Consider the following 6,027-nt stretch of genomic DNA (forward strand, 5'->3'; position numbering starts at 1 on the left):
CCAGAGAGCGCCCCCCCCCCCCCCCCCCCCCCCCAGATGGTCTGCACCTGGGCTCCTGGTGACAGCAAACAAAGATGTCCGCCGCTAATGCAGAACCGTGTGAATGAGTGACTCACTTTGGTGGAGTCAACACTCAACGCGCCAACATTCAGACTCCATCACCATCCACCTGCTGCTCTCACAGACAGACAGGGAGACAGACAGACAGGTAGACGGACAGGCAGATGCACGAATTCACACATACAAACACTTATTTGTCATACTGTAGTCGTACATGAGTGCAGTTTGAGGATTATTTCTGGATTGCATCACACATCATTTACCAATGACTATATTTGGCCCTGTATTTTCCAGTAAATACATAAATATTATTAATAAATCACGTGTTCATATTGCTAATGGAATATCACATCTGCCGATGCTCTGTGATTCAGCAGGCAGTTCACACACTCTCTCTCTCTCTCTCTCTCTCTCTCTCTCTCTCTCTCTCTCTCTCTCTCTCTCCCTCTCCCTCTCCCTCTCCCTCTCTCTCCCTTTTCCCTCAGGTGAACAGACGCCAACGGTCCTCAGACCGGTTTGGTGACGAACGTTGCGTTGTTCTGACTTTCATTTACAAGTTAGTCACTCACAGAAATCCCCTTCCAGCCTCGTGACCCTGATACAGCTTTACTAACGACTTCTTTAATGATTATTTAAGAATGACTTCCCAGCCTTGTGACCCGGCCCTGAATCCAAGGTCAGTGATTGGTCTGCACAGTAAGCTGCAGCCAATCATGTGGCTTCTAGTGATTTAGTGATTTAATAATGACTTCTTTAATGATGACTTAATAATGGCTTCAGTCATGATGATTTGATAATGACTTCTGTAATGATGACTTAATAACGACTTGGTTAGGCCCTGTGCAACAGAGAAAGCACTAAGCCTTGGCCTGGCCTTGTGCCGCTGAGATAGCACTAAGCCCTGGTTTGGCCCTGTGCTGCAGTGTTAGCTCTAAGCCCTGGTTTGGCCCTGTGCTGCAGTGGTAGCTCTAAGCCCTGGTTTGGCCCTGTGCTGCAGTTGTAGCACTAAGCCCTGGTTTGGCCCTGTGCTGCATTGGTAGCACTAAGCCCTGGTTTGGCCCTGTGCTGCAGTGGTAGCTCTAAGCCCTGGTTTGGCCCTGTGCTGCAGTGGTAGCATTAAGCCCTGGTTTGGCCCTGTGCTGCAATGGTAGCTCTAAGCCCTGGTTTGGCCCTGTGCTGCAGTGGTAGCACTAAGCCCTGGTTTGGCCCTGTGCTGCAGTGGTAGCTCTAAGCCCTGGTTTGGCCCTGTGCTGCAGTGGTAGCATTAAGCCCTGGTTTGGCCCTGTGCTGCAATGGTAGCTCTAAGCCCTGGTTTGGCCCTGTGCTGCAATGGTAGCTCTAAGCCCTGGTTTGGCCCTGTGCTGCAGTGTTAGCTCTAAGCCCTGGTTTGGCCCTGTGCTGCAGTGGTAGCTCTAAGCCCTGGTTTGGCCCTGTGCTGCAGTTGTAGCACTAAGCCCTGGTTTGGCCCTGTGCTGCAGTGGTAGCACTAAGCCTTCTGTGACGGAGGAGTGGAGGGCTGAGTCAGTGAGAACAGGAGGATGTGAGCGGCAAGGTGTGAACGGTGTTACAGTAGACAGGCTGAACGAGCTGAGCTGCTTTACTCCAGCCATAGTAGACCGGGACACACGTTGAGTAGAGCAGAGTGTGGGAGAGAATCTGGGCAAACAGGACCGCCACAGGAATTTGTATTTGAAAGGAAATGTTTTCCCCTGGTGCACCTCTAAAGCAACTCCATCGGGACCCAATTTGATGGGATAATTGTGTGGTATTAAGAGTAGCCAATAGAGGGTATGTTGTGTTGTTATATAATACAATATATGACTTGTGTGTTTCATGCGTCGGTCCTGTCTGTGCACTGTTCTGTGTGTGTGCGTTTACTCCAACCCTAACAACTTTGAAGACCATTAAGGCCCACAGTCACCCTCACCCAGTCACCCTCTCACAGAGGCCCTCACCCAGTCACCCTCACCCAGTCACCCTCACAGTCACCCTCTCACAGAGGCCCTCACCCAGTCACCCTCTCACAGAGGCCCTCACCCAGTCACCCTCTCACAGAGGCCCTCACCCAGTCACCCTCACCCAGTCACCCTCTCACAGACGCCCTCTCAGCTCACCCTCACAGTCACCCTCTCCCCGAAATTAGATGTTTTAGTATTCTCTTTGTTTTTTTAACCTGTAGCCCTTTGCAGATCTTCGGATGAAATGGGCACTATAAATAAAATGTATTATTATTATTATTATTATTATTATCTACCCTCACACAGTCATCCTCTCACACAGTCACCCCCTCTCAATGTCATCCTCTCACAGTCACCCCCTCTCAAAGTCATCCTCTCACAGTCACCCCCTCTCACAGTCATCCTCTCACAGTCACCCTCTCACAGTCATCCTCTCACAGTCACCTCCTCTCACAGTCATCCTCTCACAGTCACCCTCTCACAGTCATCCTCTCACAGTCATCCTCTCACAGTCACCTCCTCTCACAGTCATCCTCTCACAGTCACCCTCTCACAGTCACCCTCTCACAGTCACCCTCTCACAGTCACCCTCTCACAGTCACCCTCTCACAGTCACCCTCTCACAGTCACCCTCTCACAGTCACCCTCTCACAGTCATCCTCTCACAGTCATCCTCTCACAGTCACCCCCTCTCACAGTCACCCTCTCACAGTCATCCTCTCACAGTCATCCCCTCTCACAGTCACCCTCTCACAGTCATCCTCTCACAGAGGCCCTCACAGAGGCTGTGTGTCTTGTGTTGTGCTGCGTCCGTGCTGACCCTTGATCCCTATTGTGCGGTTAGAACCCAGATCAAGGCCTCCCGCTGACCGCGGCCCCCCGCTGACCGCGGCCCCCGGCTGACCGCGGCCCCCCGCTGACCGCGGCCCCCCGCTGACCGCCACACAGTGACCAGTGTTCAGCTAATTACCGGCGGCAGGACATTCCCCCCGCCGCACCCCTGGGACCGCCAGCTCCTCCTCACACCGAGCTGTTTGGGACCAGGGGGGAACCCCAGGACCAACTGGTGGACCTACTGGTGGACCACCAGGACCTACTGGTGGCCCTACTGGAGTAGGTACTAGTGGAGCAGGGAGGAACCCCAGGGGCCGACTGGTGGCCCTACTGGTGGACCTACTGGTGGACCTACTGGTGGACCTACTGGTGGACCTAATGGTGGACCTAATGGTGGACCACCAGGAACTACTGGTGGCCGTACTGGTGGCCCTACTGGTGGACCTACTGGTGGACCTACTGGTGGCCGTACTGGTGGACCTACTGGTGGACCTACTGGTGGACCAGGGAGGAACCCCAGGACCTACTGGTGGACCACCAGGACCTACTGGTGGACCTACTGGTGGACCAGGGAGGAACCCCAGGACCTACTGGTGGACCTACTGGTGGACCAGGGAGGAACCCCAGGACCTACTGGTGGACCACCAGGACCTACTGGTGGCCCTACTGGTGGACCTACTGGTGGACCTACTGGAGTAGGTACTGGTGGACCAGGGAGGAACCCCAGGGGCCAACCCTAAACCTAACCCCAGGACCTACTGGTGGAGCTACTGGTGGACCTACTGGTGGACCTAATGGTGGACCTAATGGTGGACCACCAGGAACTACTGGTGGCCCAACTGGTGGACCTACTAGTGGACCACCAGGACCTACTGGTGGCCGTACTGGTGGACCTACTAGTGGACCACCAGGACCTACTGGTGGCCCTACTGGTGGACCTACTGGTGGACCTACTGGTGGACCAGGGTTGAACCCCAGGACCTACTGGTGGAGTTACTTGTCGACCAGGGAGGAACCCCAGGGTCTACTGGTGGCAGCCCGCCCTGAGGCTGACTGGGACCAACATGGCCGACTGACCACGCGTCCTGTGGGGATTCTCCGAGCGTTACTTCAGGACCCCGCCTCGCCCCCCTCTTATCCAAACGGTTCCCTCACACAGTGTGTGATGTCACCAGGGCTCTGCTGCCACTGCATATCAGCCTCACGTCGTGGCCTTAAGGCTGAATAAACCTTAAGATAAGGCTGATGTTTATAAGGGTAGATCGGCCTTGATATCGCTGGTGGTTTCCAGATTGTGGCTTCCCGAGGCGAGGTCATTTGTGTCACGTATGGCCCCTGACTGACTGGTTCTTTACTGGCCCAGTTCCGGGGAGGCTTAAGGCTACAAACACGTCAACCCAGGCCTCAGCAGGCTCCTGGGACTCAGAGGGACCTTTGGCCAGAAAACCGTTTGAATCACATTCCTTGATACTCTAATTTGGTGTGGAATGTGGTGTTTATTCAGGCATCCAGCCACTGTGTTTTCGTTAAGGGAGGTTGGTTTGGACTACACTTAACAAATGGACTTCAAAGGCCCGTGCAGGATCGACCAGCCGTCAGGACTGACCAACACAATGTACTCTTTCATGAGGAAAGCTCTGGAAACGGCTGACAGAGGGTGTTTACTGGCTGTTGGTTCCTCCTGACGCTCTGCTGTGTTTCTGCAGAGCTGCTCGTGGTGCTGCAGCCTGTCTCCTCGGCCCAGTGGGGGGTCTCTCTGGAGAAGCTGCTGAGTACAACTACATTCTGCTAAGGTGCATCAGGTGATGGATTCTGTTCAGCTGACATCCAATCGGCAGAGATCTGGGTCTCCAGGAGAAGGTGGTCCTCGTGAACGGAGAGTGACCTCTTTCCCCCTCATTCCTCTTCATTGAACTTAAACCATTACCTAGTTTGTGATTAGCCCTCTTTCCTGTTTCCTGATTACCAATCGCATGCTCCATTATTCAGCTGCTGGGAGAACCTTCCACACCTGAATGACCGTCGTTCTGCTTTAATGAGAGCCCAAAGATCCAAGCTCTTACTGCTCTGCCGTCTGGGAAACTTAGAATTCACACACTTACATCGTATTAGTGTTTTTCCCTCTCTCTCTCTCTCTCTCTCTCTCTCTCTGTCTCTCTCTCTGTCTCTCCCTCTCTCTCTCTCTCTCTCTCTCTCTCTCTCTCTCTCTCTCTCCACCCAGTCCCCCAGTGTGAGTGCTCACTAAATGTTGTGTGTCTCTCTCCCTCTATCAGTATCTCTATTTCTCTCTCTCTCTCTCTCTCTCCCTCTATCTGTATTTCTCTCTCTCTATGTGTCTCTCTCCCTCTATCAGTATTTATATTTCTCTCTCTCTCTCTCTCCCTCTATCTGTATTTCTCTCTCTATGGGTCTCTCTCCCTCTATCTGCCTCTCTCTCTCTCTCTCCCTCTATTTGTATCTCTCTTTCTTTCTCTCTCTCTCTCTCTCTCCCTCTATCTGTAGCTTTCTTTCTCTCTCTCTCTCTCTCTCTCTCTCTCTCCCTCTCTCTCTCTCTCTCTCTCTCTCTCTCTCTCTCTCTCCACCCAGTCCCCCAGTGTGAGTGCTCACTAAATCTTTGATCCTCTTCTCCCGCTGTACCTGCCTGTGCTATCAGCAGGATAATCACTTTACAGAAACCACTTGGAGGACCTCAGGGCAGACATCACCTCAGGGGTCAGAGGTCAAGAGGAGCCACACTTCCTTAGTTGGCGGGGCCGGGCCCCTGGTAGCGTTTTACTGGGCCCCTCATTGTCCAGATTTATCATCCTGCCCATTGATGTGGCCCCGCACCTCCCCCCCCTGAACCAGATGTCACCCCCACACTCCGCTGGATCCAAGAAGAGAGGGATGGGTTGGGGATGAGGGGTAAAGCACAGAGCCCCAGGGGCACGGACCGACCCCAAGAGGGCCAATGCCAGCACAGTGAGCAGCGGAGGCATGAAACCAACCACCTTCAGAAGAATACAAAACCAGCCGTGTGTCCTCATTGGTCGCTCTGCAGGTTAATGTTCCTAATAAACACGACCCTGACTCGTTAAAAGGCTTTGGTTGAAAGGCTTTTTTGTTTCCTCCGTACACGAAGGGCTGAGCAGATGTCTGGCCACCAGGAGATCAATAGTGGGACACAGTCCCTTTC

This window comes from Pollachius pollachius (assembly GCF_949987615.1).
Source record: "Pollachius pollachius genome assembly, chromosome: 12".
Lineage (NCBI taxonomy): Eukaryota > Metazoa > Chordata > Actinopteri > Gadiformes > Gadidae > Pollachius > Pollachius pollachius.